We start from the raw sequence: 25987 nt of genomic DNA on the forward strand, positions 1-25987 counted from the left end.
TGCAGAACTCTAGGAAAGGAGCCATCCTCTGAGGAAGCTCAGTCAGGGTCCTGTTCGCAGGCTGTTCAGAGAGCCTCCCAGGAGACAGCAACATGGATGGCAGAAAGCGAGGCTGGTGAGGCAAGGAGCCTCTTAAGACACTTTGTGGTCCACAAACCCTAAACTACTTACATAATCCGACCCTTTACAGTAAAAGTTGCCAACTCCCAAGCTTGACAGTAGATGAGTCAAATGAGATGGAATCTTAAAGCTGTGAGGTCACAGGCCATAACCCAGGGTCAAAGGAAGGAAGGAAGGAAGGAAAGAGGTCGAGGCTTGAGACAAGGAATACTGCATCTCAGTGGGAAACACACGTCTGGAAGAAGGAAACAGTTTGAGAACTTCCTGCTAAGAAATGCAAAAAGTGGCCTGAACAAGACTGACAAACAGAAAGATTAATTAGGAAAGAAGTTTTTGTTCTTTCTCTCTCTAAATTTCTCTCATTCCATGGAACAGAGGGCGGGAGAAGACTCACCATATGGGTCTTTGTAAGCTGGCTATCCGGGATGGGCCGGGCCTGCATGCTCCTTTGGTTTTTACTTAGGAACAAGCACAAAGACCCATCACCCATATCCTGGTAGTCACCATGACATACTGCTGTCATCCATGTTATTACGGAGAAGAAAACCTGGGGCTGGATTAGAGAGGTGATTGAAGAAAGACCGGCTGATGGCTTGTGTTTGGGTCTCCATCTACCTTCGCTCCGTGTTCACTTTCTATGCCTCCCCGTAAAGGCGGCAGGAAGAATGCATGCATAGAAACACCAAAAACCAATGTAGACCAGAGAGCTGTGGAAGACAGCCCCAGGCCAAAGTGTACAGGATCGCACAGAAAACGGGAAGTCTCTCATTTTCTAATGGGTAACAGTCCCTTTTCAGACTGAACAAGTGGACGGCTCCAAAGTTAGGGGTAAAAACTGAAGCCTGAAGGTTATCACCGTCATCCTTCATGAAGTTTAGTGATGCAAACAGGATGTGGACCTTTAGCAAAGCGAGAAACACCTAGAGAAATCCCCCCCCCCCATTCCAGCACCATTACATTACATTATTAGCCTGGGGTTTTGGTCTTTTTTTGGTGGTTGTTTTGGTTGACAGTGTCTCACGTAGCACACGCTGGTTTTAACCTCCCTCTGTAACCAAACCTGGCCACAGGTTTCTGATTCTCCTGCCTTCACTTCCCAAGTGCTGGGATTACAGGTGGCTGCCACCCCTCCTGGTTGTATGTGGTTCTGGGGATTAAACGCAGAGCCTCCGGTATTCTACCAGCTGAGCTACATCCCAGTCCCAGATGTGTTTAAAGAATAACACCCTCGGATTTTCTAATGCCGATCTACAACATGCCAGATAATGTCCTGTGGCTGGTGATATGCTAAACATGTCTGTCTAAAGTCCTAAAATGGGACGAAAAGCTAAACGCATGCAGACAGCGCTCGCGTGCTTCCTTGGTAAGAGAAAAAAGCCATAGAGTAATGCATTTACGGCCAGAGGTTAGGAGGGAGGCAGGCTTTTACTTATGATTTTTTTCGACCACGATGCACGCCTGCATCACTTGTAGCACGCAACACCAACCCGGATTTGCTTGGAACTGTGTCTGCATTTCCTGGCTGAGGTGCCCACTGAAGCCTTGTTCACCGCGGGCGGGGCTCTGCGCATGCTCACACACCTCTGCCCCTTCCCAGGCCCACCCCTTCCCGCTCTGCCTGGTGGTCTGCAGCCCACCCGATCTTTTACTTCTAAACTCTCCCTTCGCCTTTCCGGGTCCGTTTCTGTCCTTTTATCTCCCCCTCGGCCAGTTCAACCCAGAATGTCTGAAGGTGGAGACCAAGGACAGAAGCAAAATTAAGCGCGATGCGCGTGAGTCAGGGAGCGGGGGAGGGAGGCAGGTCCAGGCACTCGAGGACCGCGGGGGCTGCAGGGCGCCGTGCCACCACGCACGTCCCTCCGCGGGGCGGGGCCGGCCAGCGCCCACCGGACGGGGCTGAGAAAGTGCCGTAGTCAGGAATCCGCGGCACCTCTGGGGAGTCTAAATAAGTTAAGCAGTCTGCCTTGAGGGCAGTGGCCAATCCCCCACCTGCTCCTTGTCAGCTCCAGGCAGGGCCGTCTCCCAACCTGCCCCACCTACGGCTGCACAGCTCCGCAGCCCCAGACTCTCCGTCTTCGTGCGTGCATCACAACGATCACATCTCCACGCAGCCCGATTCTTTTTATTTTAGTCAGCTTTACAGATACAGTGTGTGCAATAGCATTCACCCATTTATGGTGTTCGGGTAGATGACTTATTTTTGATGCCTATAGTCCCCGGTCCCGGTCCCCATCCCAACCCCCAACGCATTAGCGTGCAGATTTGCTCCTCAGAACGTTGCTCTGCAGCCCGGTGCCCGCAGCAGTTACTCCGGCATTGTTTGGTTGTTTGGTTGCATTCGAGCGATGGTAGGCTTTTGAAACGGCCCCAGCAGGAGAAAATAATCCGGGAGAGATGCGCGCCCCGCCCCTCGGCTATCAGCCTACTGAAACAATGGACCAAAGAATTAAACTTTCCTCAGGATTCCCAAACCGTTGAGGGTAGAGGTGGGGTGCTGATGCCCTGGTGCGGAGGGTGAGGGGTGGCGCGCGGGGGGCGGGGGGGGGGGCGATGGGGCGGGAGACTTGCCTTCCGGGAAAGATTTCACAGGGCTTTGACAACTTTATCACACCCATATTTCCTGGCTTTTGTTTCATCATTTCTATAAAACTTACACACCGTCACAGAAATGTCCCTGTTTTGGACAAGCCGTACATAAATCCATTTTCCTTTAAAAATGTGCTTCCTAATTTTTTTAAAGATGTATGTTATGTATAAAGTAGCTGGGCATGGTGATGCAAGCATTTAATCCCAGTACCCCGAAGACAGAAGCAGGAGGATCTCTGAGTTTGAGGCTAGCTTAGTCTATATAGTGAATTACAGGACAGCCAGAGCTACATATTGGGATCCTGTCTTAAAAAATTAGAACAAAAAAAGTAACAGGTTTAAGAATCTAAATGACCTCCTGTGACACTTTTTCGCTGTCACTTTTAAATACTAAGTATTTCTTATGACGCAAACACGGTTAATGCAAAAAGTAGGAAACCGTTTGAAACAAGACAGGGCTATAAGCGTGTTCCTTCTGCACAGTATGCTCCCCTCCCCCACACCTTTTTCAGACCCTAAGTCGGTCCACTGACTAATCCTTCCTGAGAGGTAATTGTTTTCTTTCTTCCTGAGGAAAGCTGCAGGGAAAAGAAACACTTGAAACTCAATTACTGACGGAGAAAGCCAGGTGCGAATGAAGAATTTCCCGAAGGCCTGGGAGGGGGCAGATGAGGGTGGGAACCACGGGTCCAGGCCTGGTTTCAAAAACCAGGGACTACAAGTCTGATGGTGTGGCTGTAAATAACAGCTGGAAGGCTCCCCTTTGGGCAGGACGGGCAGGATGGGAACTCCTGCAATAGACTCATAAAAGAGAATGTCAGCTCGGACCAATGAGCTTAGTGAAAGATGGGAAAGCAGCCTACTGAGAACAGTAGATCTGCCCTCTCCCAAAGGAGTGCTGTGTGTTGGAGCGGGGTAGAGGTGGGGGGAGGGGTGGGGGGAGGAAAAACCAGTCTAAGAGAAGGACACAATGATGACACATAGGAAGGCCATGGAGGTGTATGCCTCCCAGCACCTGGGAAGCAGAGGGGCGGGGGCCTGGACTGCACAGGAGTTATCAGGGCAGCCATATACAGTGAGACAGAAGGACAGACAGACAGAAGAAAAACAACCCACTAGATTTGTTGCAATTTGGATGCCAACCTGGCCTCTTCCTGAAGCTGTGATGAAGGGTTTCCAGTTCCTCTTTCTGCCCATTGCTCAAGAGCCGGAGCTAGCTCATCACCCGTAGAGTGAGGGACATCTAGAGATGCTCCCTTCAGTGGCTCTCAACCTTCCTAACGCTGCGACCTCTTAATACAGTTCCTCATGTTGTGGTGACCCCCAACCATAAAATGATTTTGTTGCTACTTCATAACTGTAATTTTGCTACTGTTATGAATCATAATGTAAATATCTGATATGCAGGATATCTGACATGGGAGCCCCGCGGGGGGCCTAGACTCAGTTTGAGAAGCTCTGCTGAGATGGTCGTCACAGAAGTCTAGTAGTTGCTGGGGCTGTTGGAACTAAAACTTTCAGGACAAATACTTTGCTAGTAATGCTCCGCTTTGAGGGTGAGAGCTTCCATTTTTACTGAAATACACATGCAATAATGCCGGTTCTCTAGTATTCACCTGTATAACCACTGCTAATCAATATCTGGATTCTAGAACGATTCTACACCCCACAACCCCAGCCCCTGGTTCCTGTGCCAGTCCCAGGCTGTAACCTCTCTTAGAGGAACGCACTCAGGAGAAAGAGTGCTCCCGCCCCTCCTCTCTGTGTTTGTTTGTTTGTTTTAGATAGAGTCTTGTTTTGTAGCCCACATAGTCTGTAACTTCCTATGCTTACACTCAAACTCAAAATCCTCCTGCCTCAGCATTCCAAGTGTTAGCATGCTTCAGAGTGTTGATTATAGGCATGCACCAAGGGGCCTGGGCTCATTGTGTTTATGTATACACACTAATATTAAGGGCTAGAATGGTTTTCATTGAATAGGCATCTTTAAATATTATATGCTATGTTGTTCCTAGCATCCTACTCATGGATACACGTAAGTTTATCCATTCTCTCATCGATATACACATTATTATCATTATTATTTATTCGGCAGTACTGGAAACTGAATGCAGAGACGTGTATGCTGGGCAAACACTATTATGGAGCAATGCGCATAGCCTTTGCGGTAGACATTGTTGGTTCTACTTCTGAACAACATATATTTCTTGTCACCTGTCAAATAGATGAATGTTTTGCTCCTAGGAGTGGGATGGCTAAATTGCTGCTCTTTGTTAGTAAATAACCTCTCTTTCTCCCTCCCTTCTCTTTTTGCAGTGCTCAGGATTAAACCCAAGTGTCCCACATGTTAGGCAAGCAGTTTGTTACGGAGCTATATTCCCAGCCCAAATGATAAATTCTAAACAAAAATAAGCAAGCTACAGAGTGTATATGTACAGGGTTTTGGTTTTATTTTTTTGAGACAGAGGCTCACACTGTAGCCCAGACTGGCCTCGAACTTACAGCAATCTGTTGGCTTCTGCCTCTTGAGCGCTAGATTAAAGGCATGCAGCAGGTGTGCGCCACACACCCAGGTCATGTTGTTGTTTTCTAATTTATCTGTATGTGCCTGTGTGAGTTATGTGCATCATGTGCATGCAGCTGCCTGAGGAGGCCAGAAGAAGGTGTCAGAAAGTACAGGGAACTGAGCCCAGGTCGTCGTCGTCGTCATCGTCGTCGTCGTCGTGGTCGTGTCCCCGCCCCCCCCCCCCTCTCCGCCAAGTAAATGCTCTTTCCCACTGAGTCTTCTCCCCTCCATTAGCTGTGTTGTGGTTTTGTTGGTTTGGTTTGGTTTGGTTTTTTGAGACAGGGTTTCTCTGTGTAACAGGGCTGGCCGTCCTGGAACTTGCTCTGTAGACCAGGCTGCAGCAAACTGTTTTAAATACATGGACATTATTGCAATTAGTCTCCGAACACTGGCTGTATGTGGAGTAGGTGGCATTTTTCTGCATTCCTACAAAGGTGCAGAAACAAAGCCAGAGGATTGTCAGTGCCCATTTGAAAGTCAAAAGATTAATACATTGTGAATTCAAACTAGAACCCATCTCCTGCTTCTCTCAAATGCAGGTTCTGTTCTTTCTGTCTCACTGGCCTTGTGTCAACGGCCAGGTCACTCAGCCACCTGCTTTGCCCAGGACTGTGCCATTTTAACACTGACAGGCGCTGGGCAGAACTAGATGGCTGGTCACTTTATACACAGGGCAGTGGCCAAAGGGGCGCAAGGCTTGGATATAAAAACCCAAAGCAAGGTTGGGTGTGGTAATGCATGTCTATTCCAGTGCTGTCTCTGCAGGCCGAGGACAGTGGGTTTGAGCCTGGTTACCCTGTTAGACCTCCCCTCAAAACCAAAACAAAATGAAAACCTAACTGACTGGGCTCATTCCTACTCTTTCATTCCCCAAGGAAAAGATACTGAAAGTCAGAAAGTTGCATCACCCACACACTGATGCCTTGCGTATCCAGAGCACTCAGCTCTACAGATCCATCATCATCCAGCCTACGGCTCACTCAGATCATGCTCCAGGGACTAGCCTCTCTTGGGAGCACATTAGAAATGCAAACTCAAACTGCTCATTCCCCAGACTTAAGGAAAGTCAGTGGAATTCTGGATTAATGACTCACCAGGTTGCGGGGGAAGGCAGTGGGAAATAGGTCAAGTCTGAGGACAAGTGACTTAGCCATTTTCCCTTTACAGATGTACAGTCCTCATGCGGCTTCACAGAGAAGCCCTGTCTCGAAAAGCCAAACCAACCAAACCAAAAAGATTTCTAGGCAGAATGACTGTGATCTCAGACAAGTGCTGCCCCTACATGAAGTAAATCTTACTCTTGGGGGGGAGGGAAGCTTATTAAAAATCTCTTTCTGGATTTATTTATTCTGGAAATATTTCCTGGTTGTTAGGCATGCTTTTGCTTCTCTTTCTGTTGTGCTTGTGATCAAATCCAATTTCTATTTTGTTTTTTCCCTTTCTAATGTCATCTCCAATGTGCTTCATGTACTGCTTAAATTTTATGGTGCTTAAGCCCAGCGGTGGTGGTGGTGGTGGTGGTGGTGGTGGTGGTGGTGGTGTGCACGCCTTTAATCCCGGCACTTGGGAGGCTGAGGCAGGTGGATCTCTGAGTTTGAGGCCAGACTGGTTGGTGTACAGAGTGAGTTCTAGCACAGAGAGGACCCAGAGAAACCCCGTCTCAAAAAACCAAATGATTAATTTTTAAAAAATGATGGTGTCTAAAACTATTAGAGGGAAAATATATCAAAAAGAAAACCTTACAAATCTTGAGACAATCACTTATTCTGTGGTGTACCAGAAATGGTCCAGCAGGTAAATGTGCTTGCTCCCAAGCCTGATGACACCAGGTCTGTCCCCAGGACGCACACGGTGGAAGGAGAGAACCGACTCCTGCAAGTCATCTGCTGACATCCACACTCATACTGCAGGTGTGCACACATGCTTACACACACAATTACAAATAATAAATAAGTGCTAAAAAAAAAATTCAGATGAAGAACTAAAAACCGAGATAAAGAAACAGGATCTGTGTAATTTTGCTGTCATCAATAGGCTTAGTTTTAACTCTGTTCCAGGATTCAATCCAAATGGTCGTCTTCCAATGCCAACCCAGCTCCTCTTTGCCCATCCCTTCTAGCCCACTCTTCTTTCCTTCCCCAATTTCCCCAGGAGAGGCGTTGCCATGGGGACCGTGTCGTCATAGTAAGCCAGCTGGTGGAGAAAAGCTGTAACAGAAGCTAAATGAGAAAGAGTGGAGGGTGCAAAAGAAACTGGAGAACTCCTGGAAGTGACAGAAGGTCACAACACACACACCGGGATAGAGACACTGCCCACAGTGACAACAGAACAGTCCAGGTGGAAGATGACTCTGGGGCCTGGAATATGCGGGCCACAGTCAGATGAGCTGGATTCTGCTGGATTCTGCAGAAAAACAGCTGGAGATAGATGAGGGTTCAGAACAGGGTCAGTTCCTAGGAAGTGTTTATCTGACCTCATCTGCCTCCTGAGCTCTGCCTCTTTCCAAGGAAAATACAGTGGGCAGCTAGAGAAGTCTTCACTTCTGTATCCGCTTCCACTTCCTTTTCTAGCCCCCCCCCCCCATGAAAGGCTAAGAGCACTTCCCTTAGGCATACCCTTGTGCCCTTTGTTTTAGTTGAGACGGGGAATCACTATGCAGCCCTAGCTGGCCTAGAACTTGCTATACAGACCAGGCTGGCCTTTAACTCACAGAGATTTGTCTGCCTCTGTCTCCTGAGTGGTGGAATAATAGGTGTGACAGGAGGCAGGCACCCTTTGGTCTTTGCTTCTCTTTCGGCGGTCCTGGGGATGAACCCTGGCTTCATGCATGCTGGGCAAGCACTCAGACTCGGTTGTTCTCCAGCACTCAGACTTGGTTGTTCTCTCTTCAATGTCCGAATCTCAGAACCTTCCCAGTTCTCTTTGTGGTCCCCTCCCCATGTTGTCCAGGCTCTACATCTGACAGCTGTCACCTTCTCCTTTCCATGGCTCCGTTTCCCTGAGCTTGTCCCCCAGCTCTACTCGGAAGTGTTGTGTGTTCCAGTTCCACACTCAGGTGCAGAATAAGTACAGTTTACACGTTTCCCCTCTTCACAGCCACCACATACATTCTTAGTCCTGATGTGCCAAACGTGTCGCTTCATCGGGTGTGCTTTGCTCAATTACAATGTCTCCTGCTGGGCACACACCTCTAATTCCAGTACTCAGAAATTAGATGCAGGAGGATCTCTGATCTCTGTGAGTTGGAGGTCAGCCTGGTCTACAGAGCATGTTACAGGCCAGGATGACATTCATTCTCTCTCTCTCTCTCTCTCTCTCTCTCTCTCTCTCTCTCTCTCTCTCTCTCTCTCTCTGTGTGTGTGTGTGTGTGTGTGTGTGTGTGTATGTGTATGAATGTGCGTGCTGAGATGGAACCCAGGGCCTTGTGCATGCTCAGTGTGCCCTACCACAGAGCTACATACCCCAACCTCTGTGCTTTTCTAAGTTTGCCTTCCCATTGCTGCCCTTGACCCCAACCCTGAAGCCCAGCATCATTGCTTTACTCCATACTCTAGACATTATTTCTGTAAGAAGATTCTCTAGATAGAGACCAGCATGTCTGCTTCAGTGGCCCTTACTTCTTTTTTTAGAGCAAAAATCAGGTTGAGAGTCAGCAAACCAGACACATCCCTGTGGCATTGACACTGACTTGCTGCTCTCCAGACTATGCTGAACAAAACGCACAAAGAAGCAAATTGAATAACCTGTCCCAGCTCTCTACAGGGTGAGCTTACACACCAAGGAAAAGGACTCCATTCTCTGCAGTCTGAAGGTCTGGCAAAGACACTGTTCATACAATTTATACAAATAGCAATTTATGCAGGTAAACTGAGCCCTAGGAAGCAGGGCTTGTACTGTACATTTCAAGCCAGCAGTGGTGGCTCATGCCTCCAATCCCAACAGAGGCAGGTGGATCTCTGTGAGTTCGAGGTCAACCTGGTCTACAGAGTGAGTTCCAGGACAGACAGAGCTTCACAGAGAAACCGTCTCAGAAAACAAAACAAAACAAAACAAAACAACAACAACAAAATTGTACATTTCAACTATTAAATAGGTATTCATTTATTCTTTCAAACACATACTTGGAATTTCTAAATTGCTGGAAGCTTTCTCTGGTTCATGTGTATGCCCAGTACTTATAGACATACCCTCTGACTATGAGGTTAAAGATACTGGGGGAGACACTCCCCCCATTAGTTTTGGGTAGGAACACAGTTGGAATTTGGAAAATGGAAAGCATTTGAAAAGACCCACCTAGTTTTCTGAGTTAACACTAAAGAATTTTGTCTCCCCTTTACTCGTTCATCTCCAGCAGGACCTGGCTGTTCCAGGTACCCTGAGAACACAGCTATTTTCTTGTCTCTGGGTGACTCTTTGATCCTGACAGCTGCTGTCAATACAACAGCCCCAGGAAAAGACTGACGCGTTCCCACCGTGCAGGACGTGCGGGAGCAGCATTCCTCTGGGTCTCTCACGCTCCACCTCTGTGCCGTGAGGAGCAGCCGGTGATTTCTGCCTCACCTGTCTCACCAATGGCTAACTAGTGATAGAGCCACATTCTAACACAGCCGCGCACCTTGCCTTACCGGGGCGCCTCAAAGATAAGACAGAGCTCCCTCCGGCTTAGGTCGTGTTTACCTGGTATTAAGAGAGACAAAAGTAGCAGTATTTACCTTCTTTTAAAAAAAAATGACCTTTCTCCTGGAAAGAATGAGTGAAGCGTGGAAAAGCAGCTAAGGCCAGGAAGGGCCGGCGATGGATAGATAGATAAGTGATGGTTTAGTTTGCCTAAATGCTACTGTGTGAAGATGCTGACCACACTTGATGACAGGGCGCTGTTAATGTTCTAAAAATCAGGGAGATGACAATAAGATGAAAACGAACGTTCTGTGTGACACAGAGTCTCACATATCCCAGGCTGCCTTGAAACTTGGGATTCTCTTGACCCAGATTACCAAATGCTGTTACTATGCCCAGCTTCCAAAACCTAAAGTGGAAAAAGTAATGCCTCACTATTTTTCCACTATGATCTAGAAAGCTTACTAATAGACAGTTGGGTTCACCAAAAGGGAAGAGTGGTGATTAGTGGGAAGTAGAACTACTTTATTAGTATTAAGTAGAACTATTTATTAAGCTTAAAGCATGACAGAGTGCTTCCTACAGAGTTAACAAGAGGAGGAGGACACTGTAGTCCAGTATTCCACATGACACACTGGGAATGCTTTGGGCTGGATAATTGTTACGTACAATCTTTTGAATATGGCCTCCACCCACTAGAATTCTTCTGTTTTTCTTTGTGGGAGTGCTGTGTATTGAACCCATGTTTCAGGTATGCTAGGCAAGCACCCTACCACTCAGTCCATTCGATGTGATGTTCACACTCTCTTCAGTGTGGTGAGGGCAACCAAACTATCTTGAGAAACTGCCAGATGCCGGGGTCCTCTGGAGGAGCAGCCAGTGCCCTCTCTCACCTAGCCATCTCTCCAGCCGCTTGATTTGCTGCACAGGGAGTTCTTCTCATCCAAATCACCTTCTAACTGGGTAGTTCCCACACATACTACACTTCATTGTTCTGTGCTCATTATCCTCCTTACCATTCAGGATAAGATTCTGTTCATTATCCCCATTTCTGCATTGAATTTCTCAATTCTGGATCATCTTTCCTCTCCAGTCAATGCATTCTTTACTTTTTCCTCTCAGACTACTTACTTGTGTCTTCTTTCTCCTTCCTTCTCAGAAGCCAACTGGGAAAAGGTCCCAAGTCACCAAAGGTGCAAAAAGGGTAGCCATGGAAAGAGGCCCATTTCCCCACCATTGGAGTCTCCTGGTCTACCTCACAGCCCCCACAGGACTGCTTAGGCTACAGCCCAGTCACCCGGAGTGGTGAAGCCTGCTGCCCGTGGAGCCTAATGGACCCCTGTCCTGAAGTACCCTGAGTCTTCTTATACTTCCCATAATGGTTTCTGTCCTTCAGAGCGAGCTACACTCTGACTTTCCAGTCTTCTCCTCTTCTGCAGCCAGGGGTCTGTACAGATCAGGCTTCTCCATGCAAATTGCATGCCTTCTATGACTGATATTATAAGATATTAATCTTTGCTATAGTTGGAATTCTTTTGTTGCAATGATTACTGTCCTCCTATGATAAATAACATCCTTGCATGAAGGTTTCACTGAAAAAAACATGGACGTTCCTGCCCTTGGAGGAAATAAGTTAGCCACAAAAGGGAATGAGAAGGATGCTGGTCCTTGCTCCTGATATTTCAAGCTTGATTATGTTAAGGACTTTCCTGGAGGTACAAGGTAAACCTGGCTTTTGACAAATAGAACCGGGCCAGCAGCTTCTCAGGAGGGCTCTGTAAGCAAACCGCTCACTCTAAAGTCCCAACTCTATTTTCTTCTTATCTTCTAGTGAAGAGATAACAGGACTCTAGATAGTCCTGCTGCAGCATTCCAAGCTTATCTTAGCTGCATTCAGCAGCACAGTTGTGAGCTACAATTAAAGGATGAGAGAGGTACTCTGACCTCCTCATCCTTCTCCCCTTAGGCTACCAAGGTGGTAGTTACAGCCTTTAATAATAATTTCCAAAGGAAACAGCCTTTTCGCCTACAGGTTCAAGCATTCTCTTCCCCCCCCCCCCCCCATTCCATTGCAATCCTTTGTTTGTTTTCTTTTTGTTTTTTTTTTTCAAGACAGTGTCCCTCCCTCTACGTGGCCCTTGCTGTCCTGGAACACACTCTGTAGACCAGACTGTCCCGGAGCTGATAGAGATCGCCTGCCTCTGCCTCCTGAGGACTGGGAGTAAAGACGTGCTCCACCACGCCCAGATCATTCCAATCTTTCTCAGGACATTTCAGTAGCAAAAGACATCAAGGAGCAGTGCCCCCCTTGGTGAGAATCCAGTCTCCATCACCTAAACTTCCTGAGCCCCCTAGCTTCATTTGGTTTCACTAGGGGCTCTTCATTTTCTCAAGGTCTGGTCACTTATTTGCCACTCCTGTTTTTGATTGGACTCAGAAGCAGAGGCTCTTAGCAAGAAAACCAAACAACAACAACACCAAACCAACTAACCAACCAACCAAACAAACAAAAAAATCCAGATGGTTCAGTGGTTAAGAGCACTGGCTGCTCTTCCAGAACACCTGGGTTCAATTCCTAGCAACCACATAGCAGCTCACAACTGTCTGTGACTCTAGTTGTAAGGATTCTAACGTCCCAGCCTAAAAAGCGGGTGGGCCCTCTGTGCACCCCCCTTCTCTTTCCACTCTCTCCTTCCATCTGTCCTTTCTCTTTCTCCACCTCCCCCCCCCCCCCCCCCAGTAAAGCTCTAAAACATTAACCATGGCTTGTGATTCTTCCGATCAGCACTCTCCTCCACAGGCATGGCCGCCGCAGGTAGCGGCCAGCCACGAGCAGCACCGTTTAACCAATACTAGTTCCAGGGGATCTGACGCCCTCACACAGATACACATACAGGCAAAACACCAATGCACATAAAATAAAAATAATTTTTTTTAAAAAATCTGGTAAAATATGACAAATATTCAATCATTTTATACACACACACACACACACACACACACACACACACACACAAATAGAAGAAGAAGAGGAGATTTAAACATTTAGGAGACTGGGGAAATAGCTCAGTGGATAGTGTCCATTGCACAAGCGTGAGGATCAGCGTTAGGTCCTCAGCATCCATAATTGCCACCTGTAATCCCGGCACCTGGGAGACAGAGACAGGAGATTCCTAGAGCACACTGGCTAGCTAGGCTAGCTGAATCAGTGGGCTCTGGGCTCAGCCAGAGACCCTGCCTCAATATATAAGGTGAAGAACAATCAATGAACCCACTTTGTCAACTTCTCTGGCCTTCACACACATGCACATACATGTGTACCGCCACACATATGAACTCACATATAGGCACACATGCATATATGTGTACTTGCACATATATGTATACTCCCACATGTGTGAACCACACACCACCAAACACATACTCATGCAAAAAAAAGATTTAGATTTTCATATATTTTAACCACAAGTTCTACAAACTATTGCTGTAATAAACACAGATAAAAGTACTAAGATGGCCACCACACCATAATGTCGCAGAGGAAATCTGGAAACAACCTGATGCTGGGGGTGGGTGGGGGTGGGGGGTGAGGTTGGGGGTAGGGATGGGGGCGGGGAGTGTATTTGCTTTAAAGGCGTTGCTTACACCTCACCTTGCACATCTCATTCCTTTTCCTTTATTTCCTGTATTTACACAGTGGTATTTTTAACTCTTCGGGCTCATCACACTCTTGGGCACCAGGGCTCCATTTACGTTTCCTCTGCCCAGAAAGCCCCCTTCTCCCATGGCTAGCATATTCTTTTTAGATGCCAGCTGCAATGTCAGTGTGGAGAAAGGCCTTCCTAACTACTCGTTCGGAGGTCTCTGTTAATTTGATGTAAAGTGATTACTGTCTTCTTCAATATCGAGTATTGTGCCTGAGAGAATGCAGCCCCTTAGGAGGGGCAGCCATGCACAGAACACGATGGACTCATTAAAACAATGAATATAACTACATTATCGATTTAAAAGTATATCTAGCTCATATCTTCTCACTGTGCATTTTCTTAAACTGATAGGAACAGTCACAACACAAATATCAACCAAAAGGCCGAAAGTCTATGCACTGTACATTTTAGAGTAACAAGGGCATTGTAGAATGTGTAGTATAACAGATTAATACTCCATGGTGAACCAGTGGGCTCTGGGTTCATCCAGGGTCCCTGCCTCAATATAGAAGGTAAAGAACAATTGAGAAATGCCTCATTTGTCAACCTCTGACCTCTATACACATGCACACACATGTGCTCATGTACCTGTATCCACACAGTTAGAAAGGTGATTTGTTCTTTCTAACTCTAGGTGCCCTGCCGAACACTGGAGGAGAACAAAGAGAAATAAAGGAATCAACACACGCCCCACAGGAGGATTACGGTTAGTCCTACAATAGAGCTGTTAGGAAAAAAAAAAAAAAAGGCTCACACTCACAGAGTCAGTGTTCCTGAGAGTTGAAAAGAAGAGAAGGCAGGAACATTTGAGTCATGCCTTACGGGGTGTGCCATGAGGCAAAACCATAAAAACAGTCAGCTGTGGTGGTGCAGGCCTGTAATCCCAGCACTTGGGAGGTAGAGGCAGGAGGATCAAGAGTTCAGGACAAGTTTGAGACTAGCTGGGGCTACAGGAGACCCTGTAACAAAAAGGAAAAGAGATGGGCCCCAAGTGAAGGTGCTTGCCAGCAAGCCTGACAACCTGAGCGCAATCCCTGGACTCATATGGTGGAAGGAGAGAACCAGGAAAAAACACATTTCAAGCTGGGAAACCAGTCACACGAGCAAGACAGTGCAGGGATAGTTTGGGTTACCAGACTAGATAGACTTGAGGAAGGAGGGAAATTAAGACAAACTATATCATTTCCTTCCTTTGCTGGCTTATTGGAGGGGGCGTACCTGCCACAGCCTCCGTGCAGAGGTCAGAGGACAGCGTGTGAGAGCTGCTTCTCTTCTTCTACCATGTGGGCCCTAGAGCTCCAACTCAGGTTGTTGTGCCACTTAGCAGCAAGTGTCCTTACCTGCGGAGCCATCTTGCCAGATCCCTATTATTATTATTATTATTATTATTATTTTTGGTTTTTCGAGACAGGGTTTCTCTGTGTAGCTTTGCGCCTTTCCTGGAACTCACTTGGTAGCCCAGGCTGGCCTCGAACTCACAGAGATCCGCCTGGCTCTGCCTCCCGAGTGCTGGGATTAAAGGCGTGCGCCACCACCGCCCGGCTCAGATCCCTATTATTTTTACTTGGTGTTTGTTGTTTACACAGGAGATTTATACGACATATAAACTAATTTGAAGACACTGAATAGGGCTGCAGTCTGTCTGAGTATGAACACAACAGAGCTCGTGAATGATACCCCTGGAGCTGAACAGGACTGAGTCCTTGGAGTTCAGCATGGCGGATGTGCAGGAAAGGCATTGTCAATCAGGAGGGCCATGAGCAGTAGTGTTTCAAGAGCAGTTTGCCAAGTAGGTATGTATCCAAAGCCCTGCAGGCTGGGTAGCAGTTACTCCGACTACGATGACGGAGGAGGGTGGGAGGGAGAAAACAGCTTTCTGGACTGCAGGGCGGCGAGGGCAGGAGCTTGCTGGACTGACAGGACGCTGTGCTTTTTGATCCACTATAAAAGGCTGAGAGATAAGAAGGGGAGATTTATTACAAATGGCCGGCCGAGGCAGGTATGGCAGGAGGAGCATTTGGACTTTGTCTGATCACTAAGATATCTAGCAGGTTAACCCGGCAAGAGTGTGTCCAGATTTGAATTTTAGAAAGATCACTAGTAAGACATGGTGGCACAGGCCTTTAACCCAAGTACTCAGGAGGCTAAGGCAGCAGATGTGTCCAGCAGGGACTAGAGTGAGGGTACAAGACCCTGTCTCAAAATGATAAAAAGAGAAGGAAACTCACTGGCTGCTTGGGAGAAACCAGCAAGGAGATGCTTATGAAAAGACGATGATGACCGACTTAAATATTTGACAGGAAATTCAGAATATCAGCTCTCAAAAGTACTTAAAAAGTCTATCTTAGTAACAGCCACGGCAGTGCATGCCCTAAGCACTCCTGAGCACAGAGGCAGGTGAATCTCTGGGAATTGGGAGGGTAGCCTTGTCTACATAGTGATTTCCAGGCCAGCTAGGACTACATAGTGAGATTCAGTCTCTAGAAATAAAATAAAATGTAGAATAAAAATACATCAGCTGGGTGGTGGTAGCACACGCCTTTGATCCTAGCACTCAGGAGGCAGAGGCAGGCTGATCTCTATGAGTTCAAGGCCAACCTGGTCTACAGAGTGAGTTCCAGGACAGACAGGGCTACACAGAGAAACCCTGTCTCAAAAAACAAAACAACATGCTCGCTTTAGCAGCACATAAACTAAAATTGGAACGATACACAGAAGATTAGCATGGCCCCTGCGTAAGGAAGACAGGCAAATTCGTAAAGCGTTCCATATTTTTTTTTTCAAAACAAAAAACCAAAACAATAACAACAACAAAAAATACATTTAATTGCAAATCTGCTTTCAAGTAAGTTTTCTTGAGAAGATCACATGATTCCCTTTCCTCATTATAGATGGAAAACAAAAAATGCAGGAGTAGTCATGACAGAGAAGAGAGAGAGAACCTGCCATTGGGGTGTTTATTCACTAGACAGTTATCCATCAACCACTATCTACAAGAGTCTCGTGGAACTATTCACCGTGGAATTAAAGAGCAAGATACAGAGAGACAGCAGGAGACAGAGATAGCACGTTCTTAAGGCTTAGAGGGATTGCTAGGGTTCTAAAATGTGCTGTCTGCTCCTGGCAACAGCTGCCTGAGGGGCTGCTGGCCCTCCTGTGGGGACAAACCTGTGGAAAACATCTCAGCAGATCTGCTTGCTGGACTGTTCCATATCACTTTTCTACTCTTGCTGACCTTTAGCTCAGCCAGGTTGGAGCCACAGATAACACCTTAAAAGAGATTTGGAATGTCTGTGTACTCAAAGGAGGGTGTCCGGGAGAGGGCGTAGACAAGAAGAGTGGGGGAGCAATAAGACCAGATGAGACATAACCAGGAAAGGAAATGTGCTAGTAATATTCAAAGAGTAATAAGTCATTGTGGTTTAGCTACACAATAGTTCCCTCTAGCACACTGCAGAAATTGGCTTCCCATGCAACAGCTTCAAATGCCAGAAAGAGTTCACTGTATAAAGTGCAAGGTCTATTCCAAACTGCATGATGATGGCCAAGTTGCCATTAAGGATTGTGTCTATAAAATGATGGAAGACATCGCATTAATGGGGGAATTAAGTACTATACGCTAAAGTGTTTTGCAGAGTGTAAAGTATGAAGTTGTTATTGCTCTGAATCTCACAAAGTACAGAAGTCTGAAGTCATGAAATAACATATCCTATGGGCAGATTTCCCACACGACATATCTCTTCAAAGCTAGCTCGGGCAATCCGTGGAGCACCTTTTGACTAGGAAGATGACAGCCTCTCTTGGAAGGGGACCCTCTTGACGCTCAGCCCAGACGCTGGGCAATCCATCTCTACATTCTTTTGCAGATGTTTATGTCAACTTCAGTTACTGCTTTCTCGATGACTGCTCCCTTTGCTCCCTCAATGGCTGGCTCAGCAACACTGGAAGTTTAGAAAGAAAGCTAAACCAAGAAAGCAACGCTGGGTGTGGTGATACATGCCCAAGAATCAATCCTAGTCTCCAGGAAGGTTGGGGCTAGAGAATCTCAAGTTTAAGGCTAACCTAGGCTACATCATGAGTTCAAGGTTAGTCTGGGAAGCTTAGGAATCCCCTATCTCAAAACAGGCAAGAGAAGCTAGCCTAAGTTTCTGTGGTAGCAGGCTTGGCTGGCATGCACAAAGCTAAGTTTAATCCCCAGTACAAAGCAGAGAAATGAGTTCAAAACAGCCATGAAATACCCCGGCAGCTCCTTGATCAGGCTGTGGTGACCCCCTAAACAGTCATCAATGCCCTGCTAGCCCATAAATGCTACTTTTTGTTGTTGTTTTTTGAGACAGGGTCTCTCTGTGTAGTCCTGGCTGTCCTGGGACTCACTCTGTAGACCAGGCTGGCCTCGAACTCATAGAGATCCGCCTGCTTCAGCATCCTGAGTGCTGGGATCAAAGGTGTGTGTCACCACCGCCAAGCCATTACTTTCTTTCTTAAAATTGGTTTTCCTGAGAATGTGCCTGGCTTGCTCCCATCTCCTCTGTTTCCTTTCCACTCTGTGTCACTTTGGGACAGAACAGGTTTGTCTCTAATCCACTGTAGCAGGGCATTATGACAGTCAACACAGCACTGACGGACATTAGCGAAGTGGCGGCCCCTTGTTTTTATTCTCTGCTACTCACCGACGTCCCTGTAACACCACTGTCTCCAATGATCCTGTGAGACATGCAAATTCTCACTTTTTACCCCAGATGTGGTGAGTCAACTCTCCTCATGGGAGGCCCGAGAACCCTGCCATATGCCTTCCAAGTGTCTCCCAGGTGTGTGAAAGCTTTAGGAGCATCACCTGGTAAATAAGCTTCAAGTGGATGTTCCACAGCATATCTGTCTGTTTCAGACTCAAGAAGTTTGAGACCAGCCTGGTCTACAGAGTGAGATCCAGGACAGGCACCAAAACAACACAGAGAAACCCTGTCTCAGAAAAACCAAAAAAAAAAAAAAAAACCAAAAAAAAAAAAACCAAAAAACAAAAAACACAAGATGGCTGGGGACTGGAGAGATGGCCAGCGGGTAAAGATTCCCAGAACCCACATAAAGTTAGGAGGAGAGAGAGAACAGACTTCATAAAGTTGTTGTCTGACCACCACATGTGCCCCGGGGCCTGCACACACAAATACATCCATATATGTAATATAAACAAACAAATAAATGAACACATGAAAGTAAGATGGTTAGCATAGAAACATCTATTAACAGTATATTTGAAATAAAAAGGAAGTCAGGCTTTTCCCAGACAGAAGTCTATTTAGCTCATGGGCTTGCCCAGGAACCATTGTGTTCGTAGCTCTGTGAGCTGGAATGTACCATCTCTTCTCCCAAGGTTTTTACCCCCCCCCCCCATCATTGTGAAAGCCTACAATGGCCTTTGTGTATGACAGTTTAGTTGGGGAGTTAGTGCAGGCTGGAGTCTTAGCTTCTTTGCACACAGGTCCCCCTAGAAATCCTGCTCCCCAGAAAAGCACCTCTTCCTACTTTGCACGAAGGCACTGCACCCTCTTCTGGCCTTGTGAGCAACAAGCATGCACTTGGCACACAAGCATGCATGTGGTCAAAACACCCCCACACAGAAAATGAATAAGAAGAAAACATGCCAAATTAAAAATGCGTGAGGGGGTTCTAGAAAACCAAGAAAAAGGCAGGCAGAAGTTTCCCCGTCTCAAAGATCCCCTGTTCCTACGTTTTCTTTCAGTGATGCTCTGTCTGTTCTCCATCCTATACTGCAGCTTGCAAGTCTCTGCTTTCCATTTGGGTCTTCCCTTTAGGCACCGAGGATACTTTACCTTCCTTTAAACACAGACAACGAAATAAAACGGTTTATCTTAGTATCTGTTGCGGTTTGGGTAGGAAGTGTACCCTAAAGGCTCATGTGTTAGAAGGTTTGGTTGAGAGCTAACAGGCCTTTGGGAAGAATCGTGGGGGATCTGACCTTCTCAGTGGACAGATGGATTCACAGTTTGGTAGTGACATGGATCGTGGAGGGTGGAGAGCAGAGGAAGGCCTAGTTGCAGGCATTCCTTTGAAGGACAAATAATTCCCTGGGCCTGTCTTCTCTCAGCCACCGTCCTCCATCCCATGCTTCCGGCATAACAGCATGCCTCATCACAGCTTGGCCCCAAAACAATGGAACCAATCCAATGGACCGCAGTCCGGAGCCGTGAGAGAATAAATCCTTTCTCACTTCAGTTGTTTTCTAGATATTTTGTCACGACTAAAGGGTGACTAATCCAGCATGTATGGTGTGATTTCAGCTTCAAGCCCTGGCTCAGCTCTGATGGACATCATCTGTTGAACATCTCGGAAGGGTTGAACCGCCCATTGAGTCATCTGTGGGCCCGCATCTGTGAGCCATCCAAACTGAGGAACCATTACAATGGTTTCCCTGGTGGTTCTGCGGTCCGCACCTGAACTCAGGGGCGCGTGCTCTGAGAGCCTTCTCCTTCACGCCTCTGATCAGGGCTGATCAGTTAGGCCAACCCTAATTCTCAGTGACCCACCACCTCTGGTTTCACAGGTAAAGTTTGTCCTTGTCTTTAAACCTCCAACTCGGACTCACAAGTGTCAGAACCTGATAGACCTTTCTAATTCTAAAGCCCACACCTCCCCCGCCCATCCCCCTCCATCCCCAGGCATCCGCCTTTCCTTTCACTCCCTCCCTCAGCCATTCCCTAAACATTCTCAAGTGGATTCTCTTCTCCCTAGGGCTTTGTCCTCTAGGCCTAGTTAAAAACAGTTCACAAGGCTCTGGTCTCCCCTCACTTAGGTGAATTCTGGGTCATGAAAGCAGTCAGTACTGGGAGCTGCAGAGATCTACACCGCCACCTGGTGGCCGGCTGTTAAATAGGTCTCGTGATACCCAGGATGCTGCTGGCTGGTATCCTAGCAACAGGCCCCGGAGGCGGATGGTCGTGGGCAGACCAGGACGGCTCCTTCAAAAACAGCATTTCCCCTGGGATTATCTTATCCTTACACGGGTTTTTTCCCCGTCAGAATTCTTTAATTCTTTCCTTTCCCGGGGACTGAGCCCACAGGGTTTTTTCCCCGTCAGAATTCTTTAATTCTTTCCTTTCCCCGGGACTGAACCCACAGCCTCATCCACGCTAAGCAAGGTCACACTCATCATCCTGGAGCAGGCCCAGCCCTTTCACTTTTTTCTCTCTGCTAAATCTCCAAGATCTCTTCTTCCTTTTTGATCTCAGCTGATAACCCAACTTATTAGTTCACCGAGAAAACAGAAGCAAAATAAGAGAAACCCTCCATCTTCACTAAAACATCTTTTGGTTCTAATTCGACACACACTCTCAGCTTCCTGTCAAACAGATAAACTGTCACCTGTTCCAACTGAGTCACACTTTCCCTAGATAGCTGGGCCCCTCATCATCTTATCTACCCAACAATTCTGTCTGGAAAATAACTCCTTTCTGGAATCAAAGCTTCTTTTTCTAATGAATCCATGTATATATTTTGATTTTTGAGACAGGGGTTCTCTGTGTAGCTTTGGAGCCTGTCCTGGAACTCACTTTGTAGATCAGGCTGGCCTCAGAGATCCGCCTGCTTCTGCATCCCGAGTGCTGGGGCTAAAGGCATGCACCACTATCATTGGGCTTATAAATCCATATTTTAAGACCTTTTAAGAATGACTTGTCTGAGGGCCGTAGAATTCAGAAATATTGTGTGGCTGTGAAAAGCTGGTGGCCTTACAGCCTGTAAGATGAAGTGGGGTGCTGAGTCCTAAGATGCATTAAAGAATCTCTACTGTGCACAGTTCCTTCGCGAGGATCAAAGCAGGAATTCTTCTCTTGCTCCCGTCCCTCTAGACAGACCCTGTATCTGTTCTTCTTTATTTGTCTAATTATTTTGCAGTGCCAAGGATGGACCCTGAGCTCCACAAACACTGGACAAGTGCTCCGCCATTGAGGCGTTGAAGCAAAATGGCTCCATTCCTTCAGTCATCCTCTGTTGTTACACCTCTGACAAGATCACCAACAAGCTCCACCTTAACAAATCCAGTAACGGCCGCCTCTCTGTTCTTCTTTCTCAGCCACCCACAAGCCTCGCTGCTTAGTTGTATTTTGTTTGGTTTTAAGATAGGGTCTGAAGTAGCCCAAGCTGGCCTCAAACTTGCTATGTAGCTGAGGATGACCTTGATCTCTCTGTTTCCACCTTCCCAGTGCTGGATAGCTGGTGTGTGCACCACCCTCTGTTACGTGGTGCTAGGGATCTCTCATTTGGGCCTCACCTCTGGGCTGCAGATCTATTTCTTCACCTAGAAGTCTATCAGGAGTCAGACCGGAGAGCCCTGGGATCTTGCCTTATTCTATTCTCTCTGGTCCTTTCTCCAGGTTCCCCACTGGGAATGGCCACCCCAACAGAGGAGTCAGTCCAGCATCTGGATAACCTCTGCCCCCTTGTCCAGTCCATGAGCACATCCTTCCTACGGAATCTTCACTTCCCCTAGTCCAGCCACACCGGCTCAAGTCATCTTCTCTCTACCCTGTGGGTCCTAGGGTAACTCATCTCTTTCCTTGTTTGCTTTCACATAGTCTGTTCTGCAAACAACAGCCAGAGTGATCTCTTAGAGACATAAATCCCACCTCAATTCTCCCCTCACCAACACTCCTCCATGGACTGTCTATCATATTTAGATCAGAAACGTAGATAACATCTCGGTGGGCTGCAGGTCTACGGGATCCATTTCCCACGGCTCCTCTCGGTGCATCACAGTCACCTCTTCGTGGTGTTTGTTTAGTCTAGGGCAGTGCTTTTCAACCTGTGTGTGGGTCGCTTGACCCCGAGGGTTGCATATCAGATACCCCGCATATCAGATATTTACAATTCATAACAAACAAAACGTTTCACTTAGCAAAATTACAGTTATAATGTAGCAACTTTATATATACGGGGTCGCCACAGCACGAGGAACTGTATTAAAGGGTTGCAGCATGAGGAAGGTTGAGGACCACTGCTCTAGGGCCTTGCATGTGCCAGGCAAGCATTCCGCCACTAAGCCACATCCCTAGCCCTCCTTATGCTTCTAGTTGTGACACAGGGTCTCAAATGTAACTCCAGCTCCAGGGCATCCAATGACCCTTTCTGAGGGTACTTGCATGTACATGACATATATATATATATATATATTTATATATATATATATATATATATATATATATATACACACACACACACGTACACATACACCGTCACAGCTCCATTGAGATACAGCTCACACATCACACAAAGTGCACAGTGCAGTGGTTTTTAGTATATTTGAGTAGTGCAACAACCTTTGTTTTTTAAACATTGTGTGTGTGTGTGTGTGTGTTCTGTGCTCGAGAGCCTCAGCACACATGTGGAGGTCAGAGGACAACTTTCTGGAATTGGTTCTCTCCTACCACCATGTGGGTTCTGAGCATCGGTGGCACGTGTCCTTACCCACTGAGCCATCTTGGGGCACAACCTGTATTTTACTTTTTTTTGAGACAAAGTCTCACTACATAGCCCTGGCTGGCCTGGTTGACTTCTGCGTTTGCTGTCCAGTTTCACCTGTTCTGATAGATAAGGCTTCAGTGTATGGTAGCCATGATCATTCCTTACACAATAAGTGTGACTGCTTTTGAGGCCTTAGCATTCAGAGCTGCTGAACAGTGGTAACCAAGACTACATGGCCCACAGAGCATAATACATAGACTCCCAGGATCTATACAATTAGACTATGTTGACTTGGGCTATAGTCTGAGAAGCATTTATACCCCAGGATCTTTACATACTGTTCCTTTTGTATGCATACCTCCAGATTGCCTCATAGCTGACTCCCGGACATTGTTTTGGCTCAAATTCTTCCTAAAAAGGCTTTCCCCAACCAGAATGAGCAAATTCCCTTCCCTCCTTCCTTCTCTCCATTTCCTATATTGTTCTCTTGACTTATTTTCCATCTTAGACTTTCTCATTTCCTGAACTAGAATTTAAATTCTGTGAAGACAGATCCAGGCATCAGTAGCACCTGTCACATAAACAAATGAAAAGAAAAAAAGAAAAAAGAAAGAAAAGAAAAACAAAAAAGAAAAAAAAGGAAGAGGAAAGAAGAAAAAGAAAAAACGAAAACAAAAACATAAAACAAAAAAGCTGTATGAAAACAACTAGATAAATGAATGAATGAGTCCTTGAAAGAAATGAGTCCAGGAAAGGAGGAAAAAAAAAAACCAAACAAACCAAAACCCTCCATGGTTTTAATAGAGGAAAGCAGGCTGAACAAAAGAACAGAACAGGGCTGGGGATGTGGCTCAGATGTAGAGTGCTTGCCCCTGAGAACGCTGCCTGGGGTTCAATCCCATCACCACAGAAAGGGACGTGGTGTCCTCACCTGGAGTCCCAGCCCTGGGGAGAGTCGTAGAGGCAGAAATACCAGAAGTTCAAAGTCATTCTCAGCTACGTACAGAGTTTGAGGCCAGCTGGAGAGGCATGAGAGCTATCTCAAAACAAAACAAATCAACAGAGGAAGAGCAGGGCCCACGAGGCGGCTCATGAGGTTCAAGCACTTGCTTGCCAGGGCGTATGACAACCCAAGCTCCATCCGAGGGACCCGGTGGAGGGAGGAGAGGACAGATTTCCACAAGGTGTCCTCAGACCTCCGCTAGTGTGCCATGGACATGCTCCTCCACAGACCCTTGAATAAACAAAATATAATAAACAATTTAAAAGGGACAAACAGCAGGCCTGATTTCTATCATGATTTATGTAAATGATGCTTCTGAATGACTGTTTCCACGTTATTCACCAACGCATCAGTATAAGAAATTATAGAGGACTGAGAAGCAAGGATGTTCGAACTTTTTTAAAAAAATTATTTGTTTATTTTTTAAATAATTTATTTATTTTTATTATATGTGCATTGGTATTTTGCCTGCATGTATGAGGATGCCAGATCCCCTGGAACTAGAGCTACAGACAGTTGTGAGCTGCCATGTGGGCGCTGGGAATTGAACCCAGGTCCTCTGGAAGAGCTGCCAGTGCTCTTAACCACTGAGCCATATCTCCAGCACCCAAACTTTTTTATTTTTAATTTTTCTAAATTGGTATTTCTTTCTGACTGAAAATCCAGCGGTGGATTACAGCTTCTTTTCCTCACTATGTATTTAACCCATTACTCTTGGTTCATCCTGAACTCTGAGTTTTTGCCCTTGATGCTAGTATGATATCGGACACCCTTTCAGCTTGGTCAAAACGGCCTTGTCAAAAGTAAAACCAGGGCAAGTGGGACGGCTCCTCTGGTAAAAGTGCCTGCTACTAGCCTGATGACCTCCAAAAATTACCCTCTGACCTCCATATGTTCACAGGGGCACACGTGCACCCCTGTCCACAAACAGTTGTGAATAAATATAGCAAAATCACTGTTTCTAATTGCTAGTAACACCACAAACACTTTGACCTTTACTTAACCTTTATTCCCACCAAATTTCAGAGGACACTTTCCCTTAACTTCTGTATTACTATAAGTTTAACCCATATATATTTCTTTGAAAATAGAACAAGAAGAAGAGGGCATGGTGGCGCACAGTAGTAATCTCAGTATTGTGGAGTGAGGCAAGAGGATAGTGAGTTTGAGGTCATCCTGAGTTACAAAATAAGATCCTGATTGAAACGAACGAACAAATATACCAATGATGTATGTTACCTTTATGATAAGACTGGCACAATCAGGAAGAATAGGAGAAATAGGGTAGCTCACGTAGTTTCTTTTTCTTTTTGAGACTGGGTAGCGTAGGCTAGCCTTGGACTTACTTTGTACCCATTGTAGCATACAATTTTTGAAATGGAAAACAGAGTAACCCCTTGTCTTAAATAGGAAAGCTTAATTATCCAATGCACACAGCGAGGGTGAGCCACAGCTACAGTCTGCTATAGGGAGAGCTTGATGGGGAATTGGGGTGGGCAGAGTGCAGAGCAGCCATGCTTTTGGTTAATAATGAAAACAAACACATTAAAAAGGGGATCTCAAAAAAAAGGAGGATCTCATACTGAAAGCCAACATCCTGGCACCTCATGCCCCCACCCGCCCCCACCCCCATCTGCCCTGGTAGAAGAGACTAGTGGTCACAGGACACCCACTCATCTGCACGGCACTGCCTGACCAGTTCACAAAGCACTCTCCAGTGCCTGACCAGTTCACAAAGCACTCTCCCTCTGGCACCACCCCCAGCTTGCCGTGGAGCCCTGACTTAGTCATCACCGTGTGTCCTGCCAGCTCTTCTGAACCTCACTGGCACGAACAAAGCCAGTTTCTCTTGCCAGGGAAATTGATGTACTGTTTGTGCCACAAATTCCGGGCACTGATTCTTCCTCCAGCCCT

The 25987-nt window shown here is 46.6% G+C and overlaps 1 protein-coding gene and 1 non-coding gene across 5 annotated transcripts in view; one reads left to right on the forward strand and one right to left on the reverse strand.

Annotated features, from left to right (window-relative positions):
- The window catches only part of LOC131907375 (solute carrier family 2, facilitated glucose transporter member 3), a 64006-nt gene that overhangs the window by 32859 nt on the left and 5160 nt on the right, over positions 1-25987 (reverse strand). The window lies entirely within an intron of this gene.
- Positions 16266-16372, forward strand: LOC131907608 (U6 spliceosomal RNA). The gene has a single exon (XR_009378497.1). It is a non-coding gene; the product is annotated as a U6 spliceosomal RNA (small nuclear RNA).

Source organism: Peromyscus eremicus, chromosome 3, assembly GCF_949786415.1.
Source record: "Peromyscus eremicus chromosome 3, PerEre_H2_v1, whole genome shotgun sequence".
Classification (NCBI taxonomy): Eukaryota; Metazoa; Chordata; class Mammalia; order Rodentia; family Cricetidae; genus Peromyscus; species Peromyscus eremicus.